This window comes from Dermacentor andersoni, chromosome 3 (assembly GCF_023375885.2).
Source record: "Dermacentor andersoni chromosome 3, qqDerAnde1_hic_scaffold, whole genome shotgun sequence".
Lineage (NCBI taxonomy): Eukaryota > Metazoa > Arthropoda > Arachnida > Ixodida > Ixodidae > Dermacentor > Dermacentor andersoni.
In genome coordinates, this window is record NC_092816.1 from 13,228,360 (window position 1) to 13,241,381 (window position 13,022).

The following is a 13,022-nucleotide window of genomic DNA, read 5'->3' on the forward strand; positions in this document are numbered from 1 at the left end:
GTTGGAAGCGCAATTTATATTTAGGTCCTGAATTTTGTTACACGAATTTTCAAAAGTTTCAAAGTTTGAAAAACATAGAAGCACGAAGTTTACAAATTCATAGCTCTGCTTCAAGAACAGATATCGTGGTTCTGTAAACGGCATCCATTAGATCAGTGAAAGCAGACAAATTCTATATGTCATTTTACATCTTACGTGAATTTGTTACATTGTTTACAAGGGTTCTGCAAACGCTGTATTTCCATATTACTAAATACTTTTTAATTCATGTGTAACATATCAATTTTGTCCGCTTCATACGCACTATTAGATTCAATTCATAGAATTGTATTATCACTTTTCGTTGCTGAGTTACACAGTTGCAAACTTGATAGTTTCGTTCTACGAAAATTTTCGATTTTTGCCAATTTTAAATAAAATATTGACAACCAATTTTAAAAAGTCGAAACCAACAGTCACTAAATTTAAAGTTTTTTTTTTTTTTTTTAATGCAACGAACTTGGTCAAATTTGGTGCAGTGGTTGCCGAGAAAGACGGCATCGCCTTTTACATATATTTAGATAGGAGCACTCGAGCTAATTAAAGCTCCCGCTGAAGTAGCATCGGTATACTAAGGCGCCCTGTTATTTCCTTTTAAAAGAAAGTCGACGCGAACGGACTTTCCTTTTTCGCGTGTATAGCTAGTGTACTGTCCGTGCGTCACTGCGCGACAAGAGCAGGATAACGTGCCTGCACGTGAAGGGCAGCCAGCGCGGTTCTACGCGTCGCTCGCATACGAATGTGAGCGAGCCCCCGATCTCTCTGCGACAGGCGCGCCTCTTCGGCGATGCACGCCCGTGCATAAACGCGTGGAGGTGGTGGTGGAAACATTTTATCCAAGAAGTTAATAAGCGCATCTTGCAGCCCCAAGTGACGGCTTCTCGAGAGCGGCGCGTCTCCGCCTGTGAGGGCCGCTTCGAGTGACCTGCCCACAACTTATTCTCGGTTTCAAAACAAGCGTGCACGGCTAACAAAGCTACAGAATAGGCGGGACATCATACCACGCAGATTAATTCGCAAAGCTGTACGCTCGCAACATTTGTTTGTGACTGACAGGTACCCCGGCCTGCGCGTGTGCAGACAAGTAGTCTTTAACCAGGGTGGAGAAAGACGAATAACAAAGGATTTCCGGTAATATTTCAGTTCCCGACGAATCACTGACGGGAGATTTTCCGAAAATTTGCTCGACAATGCGATCTTTTCCGCAGTACCGTGTTATTGGGCTGGTTCGTGCATTAGGGAACTTGTTGTCTCGTAACTTGGTCCATACTCTCCTATCGGTCGTGTTGTTAGCGTTGTTGCTGCTACCTTTAAATTTGACCTTTTAAGTCAAGGAAGCCCATAAAAACTGAGTTTGTCGCCATCGCGCTAAACGCTTGTGCACTTGTGCCGGCACCGGCGGCAGCACGCATTCGTGACGCAGGGATGGTATATATATGTATATTCTTTGCGAATTCGATGCTCTGTCCATCGGACAGCAGCTCCATAGTTTCCGCGATGCTCTCGCGAAGCAAAAGTGCAGCCCCTATATAGTCGGACTGCCAAGCGCACCAACTACGAGGTGCGCCTCGATGCGCGCGTCCTGTCGCGGCGGCCGAACCGAACCCCGCCTCGCGCCACGAGCGCACAGCAACGGACGCCACGCGAACGTTGCGACCCTGTGTGCACACATCGGCTGTGTCGTGCACTTCTTGCTGGAAGATGGGTAATAACTTCGAGGACTGCAGGGCTCAGTTTGCCGTTGGCAACTATTGGCGATTTCCCGATCCTCAATACGTTCAATATTTAGACTTCTTCTTACGAAACAAAAAAAGTTAATAGGTTATCTTAGGCTATTTACTGACAACGAGCGTGATCGTGATTGCGACGATGGGCCCCAACCTTGGCACGTGGCCGCAATGGGGGATGGTTCGACTATCGGGAGTATGGAATAGACGCTGTATATAAAAAGAAAACGTGGCAATTAAACGAATACACAAACATGAAAACCAGGAAAGAAAGAATAGCGTGTAGTTGATTAACCAAGTGATAATCTGTGGAGAATTGATTGACAATCAATTTTCAGATGCTACGCAACCGTCAGTCGTGCTTTCTTTCACTACTATGGGCCGCTATAACGTAAAGCTATTCCAAAGTTTTCTATTCCAATCCTGCAATCAGCCCCCCACGATTTGTCAAAAAGTTTTCACTCCACCCCACTTTGCCTGTCTGTCATGCGACGTCACGAAAATAGCAAGAACGCCCGTATGATGTTATGTATACACACTGATTATGCATGATTAGACCAAACGAAAGAAAACTAATTATTTCTGATTCGGCGCCTTTCTCGCCATTTGCCCTCTGCTATTGGTCAAACGTTTTCAGGCTACACCCGCTTCGCCTGTCTGTCACGCGACGGTATGAAACTGCGAGAACTCACCTCGTCAAAGTGACCTTTACGCTTTAAAGACGCATTAATACGCCGAACAAAGGTGATTTTTTCTTTTTTCTGAATATCTGAATAGCCGTAGACTGCCCCGTTCCGAAAGGAATAGTAGATGGCTGCCCGCCGATCGCTCTGGCGCTGTGTACTCGGAGCTGCCGGGGAGCATGGATTCGTTTGAATATAATAAAATTAACAAATATAATAAAATAGAAAGAGTCGGTGAAGGAGTACTCACAGGGGACCTTGATCAAGAGAAGAAAATTTACAGAAAAAGAGAAAAGCATGAGCCATTCCACTCTGTGAAGGTGTTTGACCAGCGAAGCTGTTTAGCACAGGACACGGAGCTGACACATACCTTTGAACAAAGGTATGAACTCATTTATTGTCTTGATGAGTGGTCATTATTTCACTCGCAGCTGCAATCATGCATTCTTCGATAATGTCAAATTGATGCACGTACGCCGCTGGGTAGACAGTTGGGCCGGATCAGTGTGGCATCGCAAGAGATGTGTCTGCAACACGGAATGCGTAAACCACTCCCTTTTCGGTACCGACGCATCCACATTGAAATCACTGACAACGACAACAGGGGTAGTGTCATCGTAGCTAATTCACGCGAAGTGAGTAGCCATGAACCTTACGGGGCTATGATTCGTTGGATATTTTGCTTGCCTACGGGGGTATGAGCCATTGCTCACGGGGGTATGAGCCATTGACGATGACATTTTCGTCATGCTGTTCTGTATGTGTATGCATGATTAGAAAGTCCATATGCTCTCACCATTCAATTCACTGGTTTACCGCTCACGTAGGGTCGGTCGAGGGTGCTCCCCCGAACCTCAATGAGTCTGCTCACGAGGCTGCGCGTGACCTCACCGACCGCGCTTCCTCTATAAGGAACGCTGACTCTCCTTCTCTCTACAGCCACAGGGACGCTCCCGCTACTCACGAGATTATTACATTTTTCTACATGTCTAGAAGGCTCTTTCCACCCCCTCACCCCAAATTGAACTTTTACAGACCAGCACATATCCGTGTCTGTCCGTTCTCCACGAGGCTTACCCCGACGTGTATCGTGACGACGCCTGCCCGTCCTGCGGGCAGACCTCCACTCTAGCGCACATGCTCTGGAGTGCGGGTCGACATACCCCAAGTTCATCAAGGAGGAGTGGGACTCGCTTCTGCGTAGCCCCGCTCAAGAAAAGCAAATCCTGGCTGTCCGGCGTGCCCGCGACCGGGCCGGTGGGCTAGACCTGCCGGTCCCGACGTGGGACTAGCCGGGTGCGAGACGAGTTCGCGTCCTCGCCGGACCTGAAATAATGTTTCTTCACTAACTCACTCAAGCACTGTTCGCTTAACTTTGGTGAGTGCTTGTAGCCTCTGCCTTACGGGCCTATGATAAATTGCATTTTTTGCTTGCTTACAAGGGAGTACGAATGCTTACGGAAGTATAAGCCATTGATGATGATAGTTTTTGTTCACGGAGAACAAAAATGCACGGGACCCTAGCCATATACAGCTTCACTGCAAAGTGGGTAGGAGTGCATACGGCAGGCATATATTGCCTGATCCAGATTTGAAGCCTTACCACTATCATTGAAGAAGAAAAAAAGGTGTACATTCAGTACATTTTACTGATGTTGACATATGGGGGGAAACTTGGAGGCTTACAAAGAAGCTCGAGAACAGGTTAAGGACAGCGCAAAAGCGATGGAACGAAAAATGTTAGGCGTAACGTTAAGAGACAGGGAGAGAGCGGTGTGGATCAGAGAGCAAACAGGGATAGCCGATATTCTAATTGACATTAAGATAAACAAAAAATGGAGCTTGGCAGTCCATGTAATGCGTAGGATGGATGACCGGTGGACCATTAGAATTACAAAACGGGTGCCAAAAGAAGGGAAGCGCAGTCGAGGACGGCAGAAAACTAGGTGGGGTGATGAAATTAGGAAATTCGCAGGCCCAACTTGGAGTCAGCTGGCGCAGGACAGGTGTAATTGGAGATCACTGGGAGAGGCCTTCGTACTGCAGTGGTCATAAAGATTGGATGATGATGATGATGATGATGATGATGATGATGATGATGATGATGATGATGAATAGAAATTTTCGCGTGGCAGGATAACATTATCGAGCCCTTTCGGCACGTATACGACATCGCTCTGCAACTCTTAGTTGAGGATCCGTTCTGGTGGCATTTTGAACCTTCCGTACGTTGCATGCCGCCGCGATTTTCGACCAGCCACCGCAAGCTAAGGAAGGGGAAGCGGATCGATCGCAGACGCCGGCACCACCGCTTCATCCGGTTATCTATTCACTGTGCTGGCTCGACCCCATCGAAACCCTCTCCGCTTGAGCGTGCTCCTCGCCTCTTGTCAGCCAATTCGATTAGCAAATCTATTCAGCGTAGTCAATGCTATTCGCTTTGAAAACAAAACAAAACATGGCCTCTTATAAACGAGGAGCGTGTTTTACTGGGCTTTTCAAACAACACCGCGGGTTGCCGCCCGATGCCTGTGTCGGTGCACATTTGACGTCAAGAGATTAGAATAACATATTAGAATAGTTTAGATTAGAATAGGGCCCATGGTGTCTAACTTCCTGACGCAATATACATGTTCTGCACATAAGATTCCTTTCACTGATTATGAACAAAGAATCGGAGGAAGTTTCCCGTATATACCACCGTCTGAAATTATATGAAGACGTCAAGTACGCCTCTGTAACCTGTCAAAACTTCACACCGTTAAAATTGGTGATTCACAAAACTATTTCACCGCAAAAAAAATAATAATAATAAAAAAAGAAGAGAAAGAAAGTCATGCAATTCTTTCAATCCCGATGCACGGCGTGTATGTGTACGCGACTTATTCTTTGTCAATTCTCTCCGGTGGTGAGAATAACAAATCGGACTTTGAGCTTCGTCAGATACGTGATTCGACGCACGGGGCGCATTTTCGCTATATATAAGCGCAGGCACAGCTCGCCGGTAGAGAGTAAGTAATCATGCATGGTACGACGCGGACGATTGCCGTCTATAGTCACAATTCACAGCTTCCACGGCGCCGCTGGAGATAAGTTCGAATCGGGATGGCGCGAGCCTTTCATCGTGCTGGCTGTACGATTGAGTATAACGGAGTGTAACGCATTATTGCGCGCCAAGAGTTGACAGCAGGGGAATGCAAATCAAATTCTAGCGATTTATGTGCCAAAACCACGATATGATTACGAGGCACGCTGTAGCGCTGGACTCCGGATTTATTTCGGCCACGTGGGGTTCTTTAACGTGCCCCTAATGCACGGTATCAGCTTTCTTTTTTTCTTTTTCTTTTTTTTGCATTTCGCCCCCATCGAAATGGAGTCGCCGCGGCCGGGATTTGATCCCGCGCCCCCGGGCTTAGCACTGCAACGCCGTAGCCGTTACGCCACCACGGTGGGTACGGAAAATGCGACCAGACGTTTTCTGGTGGCCACCACAAAACACCACCCCAAAAGTGTTTGCAGTAATTGGAGGCGCTGAGGAGAAGTTGAAAGTAGCATGCAGAAGTACACGACGAAATTGCAGAGGGGTTTCAAGATTTATAGAGTTTGCTGTGCTCATTGTCCGCATTGTGGTGTGTCCCCCTTTAATTGACGAGAGCCGAAAACAGCATCACTGGTAAGTCCACGTATGCAAATCAAGGGGAAAGAATTGTTACGCCACACAATCTCGGTACCTGAGTCATTCCGTACCCTCCTTTCGTAGCGTAAGAAAGGAGAAGCGACAGAACACGTAGTCAAGGCAGTGGACGGGAAAGCACCCAAATGTGGAGACGGTCAAGAAGGAATGCTCCGTTTCAAGGACGATTAGCTTTCACGGAAGTCAACGGGCGGCAGGGCGCCAGAGCATATTTACAACGCGGGAGGCGGAGTGGGCGGAGCCCGGAGTATCGAGCTCGTGTGATCACACCGGGGACGAAACGTTCAAGCAGCTCGAACTTGCTCGCCTCGCCGTCTACCCTGCGGGCATTTTCTCAAGGTTTCGCGCGAGAAGACGCCACTGGCTGACACGCGCCTCGCGTGCCGCCGGGAATAACAGACCGCTGCCACGAGTGCGATGGATCGGCTTAGTTGGCGTCTTTCCGCGGAGCTCGGGTGACAGCGCACATGCAGGACAAAGTAACACGCGACGAAGACAAACGCTCGAATCTGCCACGTGTATAGAAGCCAAGCAGTCGAAGAGGCCGCGCCTCACATATCCTTGGCCAGCTCCTTCACTGTCGAGATCGAGTGTGGTTAAGAAGGTGCGCATCTATCTATCTATCTATCTATCTATCTATCTATCTATCTATCTGTCTGTCTGTCTGTCTGTCTGTCTGTCTGTCTGTCTGTCTGTCTGTCTGTCTGTCTGTCTGTCTGTCTGTCTGTCTGTCTGTCTGTCTGTCTGTCTGTCTGTCTGTCTGTCTGTCTGTCTGTCTGTCTGTCTGTCTGTCTGTCTGTCTGTCTGTCTGTCTGTCTGTCTGTCTGTCTGTCTGTCTGTCTGTCTGTCTGTCTGTCTGTCTGTCTGTCCGTCCGTCCGTCCGTCCGTCCGTCCGTCCGTCCGTCCGTCCGTCCGTCCGTCCGTCCGTCCGTCCGTCCGTCCGTCCGTCCGTCCGTCCGTCCGTCCGTCCGTCCGTCCGTCCGTCCGTCCGTCCGTCCGTCCGTCCGTCCGTCCGTCCGTCCGTCCGTCCGTCCGTCCGTCCGTCCGTCCGTCCGTCCGTCCGTCCGTCCGTCCGTCCGTCCGTCCGTCCGTCCGTCCGTCCGTCCGTCCGTCCGTCCGTCCGTCTGGTCTGTCTGTCTGTCTGTCTGTCTGTCTGTCTGTCTGTCTGTCTGTCTGTCTGTCTGTCTGTCTGTCTGTCTGTCTGTCCGTCCGTCCGTCCGTCCGTCCGTCCGTCCGTCCGTCCGTCCGTCTGTCTGTCTGTCTGTCTGTCTGTCTGTCTGTCTGTCTGTCTGTCTGTCTGTCTGTCTGTCTGTCTGTCTGAGTGGTTGATCCTATACAGCGATAACGGTGGCGTCCGAACAAATCATAATGAGCGAAAAAAATGAAACACGTAGTGAATGGTTAAAAAATACGAACCACAAAAGAGTAATTTAATCGCCCAGCTTAACGTTTCTTGTTAATGATTACTTTAAAGGTGATTTCGAAGTCGTTTCGTGAACATATAAGTAAACAAGTTTTAATCTTTAGTTGACGTCTACTAAGTCTTCTGATATAGTCTAGCTACAAGATATTCTTCGACGTCTTCAAACATTTCTTATCGATCAAAATAACTCCGTCAGCCAATGTCTGTCAACTTTGTTGTACATTTTGAAAGATGTCCGGCAGCCGCCTCGGAAATAATCAACAGGTGTGTGAAAATTGCTTTGTCTCCGGCCTTCCGGCTTGCTGATCACTTCGCTTCCTTCTCGATTTCACGAGGCTGCTGAAAGCAGTACGAGAAAATCAGGTCCTAGTTTATTTCGTTGTAGTGTCTCATTCCGACTGGTTGTTTCGGAGCACTATACTGCTACTGCGAAGCTTCAAACATCGTTAAACAACGCAACTACGCCTTAGCGGTAAGATAATAAGCACGCCCTTATAGCGTTAACGAAGCCGAAATACTACCACCGTCCTTTGTCTGGGTAATACAGCCTCATTGTCGTTTTGCATAACCATAGGAGCGCGCTCCCGAACCACAGTCGAATACATCATCATTTGGCAAGTTTCCTTTATCTTTGTAGAGAACAAGGGACACGTGTATATTCCTGTAGAATTTACCTTTGCATTTTCTTCACTTAATCTGAATTCCCTGCGCATATGTTACCCAGACGAGGGAGAAAAAGCCAGCGACAAAGATGCAAGGCCGCGAACTACTTCAAAGCTCCGCTGGCACTAAAGTATCTCTATCAACCTGTTCGCGAAAATAAAAAAGAAACGAGGCACGTAAGGCCAGGCTCTGTTTACTTTTTCCATCTCTCGCTTTGTGCTGCAAATACCATTGAGAGCGCAGGTATCGTTGAAAGAAGTGTTACTCTTTCGCTTATCCCTTCACTTTCATAACAACAATTTGTGCAATAAGCGCTCAAAATATCGTTCCTTATTTCTGAATTCCTTTCTTTTTGTTACTGAGCTCATTAACTGTATGCTACTGCAACTGTCACACTAAAGAAAGGTGCTTTGGTTGAGCTATATACGAAACACGCAAATGTGCCATTTTAACAAAGCATTTTTTTTTTCGCAAGAGCTTTCACTTCGTCTCACCAGACCGCGTTCAGCGCCATATCAATGAACAAGACGAGGCCGCATAGTTTGAGAAGAAACAAGTTTCGGCGTATCAGTTGTGCAGGTTTTCCTGGGGGAATATTTCGATGCCAACGGCACGAACAAAACGAGAAAATAATCCTCTTGTCGAACAAAAGAGTAAATCGAGTGAAAAGAAGGTCGCACTGTTCCTCGCCTTCGCCACCGACTGCGCGTAACGGTAATATCCAGCGACGCGCATCCATTATTCATCAGCTGACGCTCTGCCGTAAAATGGTTATGGAGCAGAGCGTTCTGCACTCACCGATCGGCGACGACTTGGGGAAAAGAGGAGATCCGGATTCTCGCACGGGCGGCGCCTGGCCTTCTTGGTCGAGGCGACAATGACCAAGACAGAAACCGGCTTTGCACAGAATCCACCACCGTCGTCGATGAGACGACAATCGCAGTCGCGTCGAAGGCTGCTCGAACGGGACCGAAGCTCGTCTCACGACGACCGATGCAATCCCAGCCGCAGCTTCAGCCGGGACAAACACCGCGCGGACGTCGACGCACTGGCGCTCGGGCAAGCGGCGAAGAGCGCTCCGATCAATGCTGCGCGCCCGATCTATCGGGGTGCCCGCTCAACCCACTTCTTGCGCGCCGAGAAGATACGGCGAGATCCCGAAAGCGGCAACGCTCGCTCGGGCTGCGGCGGAGAGAGTGAGGCCGAGGCTGTTTCAAGGTCGTCTTTGTAGGACACGTTTCCAGGGGCGATCCGCTGCAGCTGATGGCTTGGTCCGGCTGACGGACGGCAGCTCTTCTCTGGGCGGGCAGCGCCACTCTCCTTCGAGCCCCTTATTACGGTCGTTTCGCGGGATACTCTTTGTCAGGAGCAGCGAGCGTGCGACGTCTGGATAAAGATAGGCTTCGGCAGGACGGCGGCTCGCCAAGCGCAGTCCCTGATTGGTCCGCCGCCTTCAGGATGCGCTTCACCGCGCGGAGAGATCCCGCACTGGGTCGGAGGACGAAACAAACGAGCTATCACTGAGGCCTCGAAAAATGTCGTCAAATGACACGGTTCCTGCAATTCGGTCCTCGGGTAGCAATCGGCACGATTAGTTGATGACACACAAACCGCAAGCACGACACGAGAAGCGGCGAGGACTCAGGATGAACCGAAAGATTCCTCGATGCCCTTGTCCTGATTAGTGCTGGAACGTTATCGGTGCTCAAGACTGTTTGCGGGCGACAGACGTGACTGAAAATCGTCTGGTAGATTCTGGCAAACAGCTGTCTAGGAATGGCTCTTGTTGTTTGCGGACAGAAGAAAACAGATCAAGAAATTCTTGCAGACAGCCTCGTCCAGGAAGTGCTTCAAGCAGTGTCGTCTCGCGCTCTTTACGCAGCAGGGCTTCAACACTCACTGCGGAATGCGCTCCGCCGTCAGCTTTCGGATGACCTTTCTGGAGGTGCCAAGCGACAGCGTTCCTTTCCCGTCAAATTGCAGCCGGTAGCATCGGTCGCTTGCCCTCTGCCAAGACCTCGATCGCGGCCGTTCGAACCGAGTGGTCCCTCCGGTAACAGGGGGCGGCCTTCCCGCGTGACCACTCGTCGTTGTCGGTTGCTCCTTCGCAACAGCTGACTGCAGGAGCCGCGCGGCAGTGCGAGGCAGGGAGAGCGCGCGATGCACACCGGCGTCACCTCCGCGGGCTTCTGGCACGAGAGAGCGGGCCGACAGCGCCGGTGTAGCCCTACTTTCTTCCTTTTTTTGCTTCTTGGTGGAACCTCGTGCTGCCGTCGGTGAAGCTGGCTAGCGGAGGAGGCGCGCTAGCGGGGATCGAGCAGAGAGAAGGGCGGGTCGCCCGGTGACCACGTCACGCCGAGGAAGGGAGCACGGCGCGAAAGCGGCTGCCGCTGCTCGCGCGGCGTCTCCCCCCCTCCGTGCTCGAGTCGCATATGCCGGCACGTGCTGGCCCGGCCGTCCTCCTCTCGGGCCGTCTAGTCCCTGCAATGGTCTTTTCCCCCTTCCTCTCTCTCACCTCTCAGAATCTAGTAATTGTCTTTGCTGGTTTCGTTCATCGCACCCACGCCGCCTGCCGACCCGATCCCAGTGCGCTGCTGCAGCTATGCGGCTCGTCCACACTGCGTGGAGGTCCGGCGAGACCGAGCCGTCACGACCGAGCTCGGCTCCGAGTCCAGCTTGGCGTGCGCGCGCTCGAACGCCTGTGGCGGCGCGTGGCCGGACTAATTTCACGATTCCTTCGGCACCGCGGCTCGCGCAGGCCTTCTCCGCGGGCGGGAAACTTCGCATTTTATTATCGATTGACGGCTGTGCACAATGCCTGCGTTATTCCAGTGCATTAAACTTAGTCCTGCGTTACTGAAGTACGTAACAGAATTACCTTCTAAAGCATCATTGTGATCCTAAATGGTAACGTAAACCGCTGGTCTCTTGACAAAAATTCGAGTAACCTCAGTGAAATCGCCGCAGATGCAAGCGACGAGCGCTCCTTTGCGAGGCATGCCCGTCCGAGGCGCCTCGGTCTCTCGCGCACGCGACTGCAGCTCCCGAGAAGTGCGACGAGAAGTCACGGCCGGGCGGCCATCGGGGCGCGAGAGAAGTGCGCGTGGTCTGTTGAAAAAGACTCCGGTTCACTTCCCTTGCAAATTCTGTGAAGGTGTTTTAGCCTTTAGTTTCCGCGCACAAGTCCGCCCGCAATAAACCAGTTTGTTTAGACTGTTTCGTTGAAGAGTGCTAAAGCATGACAATATCCACGGTTATTGCATAATGTCTCATTTAAACACTGCAAAATCAGTTTCTTGCACAATAACCAGTTTTATAACAACTAAAGAGTAGTTGTTATTGTTGTTGCGTTTAACCTTTGTAAAGCGCGTAATTCTTTGTTTTTGTTTGATCGTTTTCTTGTGCTCTACATATCTTACAATGTCAGTGTGCCGTTCCCTCTCACACAATACTCCTAACTTGAGCCTGTGAGAAGTATACATGTAAGTAAATAAATAAATAATTGCCCAGGGGGCCATCACGAGGAAGTGGGTGAAGCATTGCACAAACATTGTGTCACACGTAGAAGCCCAACGATACGTTTGCATAACGAAAGCGCTGACGAAGAGATTCCTTGGATTCTGTCAAGCTGATTGCAGCAGCTTTTAGGTCAAGACCCAGCCCATGTTATTTCCAGAAAAATAAATTCATTACATAGAATTTGATTTCTCTATCCACAACACCGCAAGCATTACATGCATAGGTAAAGCCAGAAAAATAGGGCTGCTTATGCCAAAAACACATATACGTAAAGGAAGTGTGCTTAATGCCTCTACAGACGTTGCCTCTGCAGATCTTAGCAGACAAGACACGTCTCCTGCTTCTTTTTTTTCGTACACTTTCAGAAACGTGCTTAAAGAGTCTCAAATGCTTCTAGAAACCTTGCGGAAGGAAACGCTCTGGCATTTGGACATGTTCTCTGGAATTATAATCTATATCTGAAGGCATTTGAAAGCATCTGCAGTTTGTCGGAACGGGAATTCATAACATCACAGAGAGAGTGAGAGAGAAGCAACTTTAACGGGCCCGTCCCAGTGAACTTCAAGCTTGTTCTTTCTTGAAGGTTTGAGGATCATTACTTGGTCTCCGGCGTTAAACGTACGAAGCCTCGCATTCTTGTCGTAATAGAATTTGGCGTTCTTTTGAGCTACTCCCATGTTTTTTTCGACTAGTTCTTGGGTTGCGCTTAGCCGTTCCAGTAAATTTAGCACATATTTTAGCACATATTCAACCACTGTTGGACTCTCCCCTCTTTCCTCCCACATCTCTCTTAACATTCTCAGTGGAGAACGGAGTGTCCTCCCATACACTAGTTCTGCTGGGGAGAACCCTGTCGCTTCATGTGGAACCGTTCGCAAAGCAAACAAAGTTGCCGGCAGACAGTTCTCCCAGTCCTCCTTATGCTCGTAACAGAGCGCACGCAAAACTCGCTTAAGCACCGAATGCCACCTCTCTACGCTGTTTGACTGAGGGTGATAGACAGAACTGTGTATTAACTTTACCCCGCACTTTTGCAAGAATGTGGAAGTCAGTGCGCTCGTGAATACTGCCCCTTCATCTGCCTGAATTTCGGCTGCAAACCCAACTCGTGCAAACACTGTCAAAAGCGCGTCTACTACTTCGGTGGAACTGAGCTCTTTCAAAGGGATTGCTTCTGGAAACTTGGTAGACGGACACAGCATGGTAAACAAGTACCTGTAGCCCGATTTTGTTTTTGAAAGAGGCCCTACCGTGTCTATTACAAGTCGTCTGAA

The 13,022-nt window shown here is 49.6% G+C and overlaps 1 protein-coding gene across 1 annotated transcript in view; it reads right to left on the bottom strand.

Annotated features, from left to right (window-relative positions):
- Positions 1-10,428, bottom strand: part of LOC126520591 (carboxypeptidase D-like) — a 175,100-nt gene extending 164,672 nt beyond the window's left edge. Inside the window, exon 1 of the mRNA XM_055065616.2 lies at positions 9,028-10,428. The gene's annotated coding sequence lies outside the window, so the exon portion shown is untranslated. The remainder of the gene's footprint in view (positions 1-9,027) is intronic.
- Positions 10,429-13,022: the final 2,594 nt, after the last annotated feature.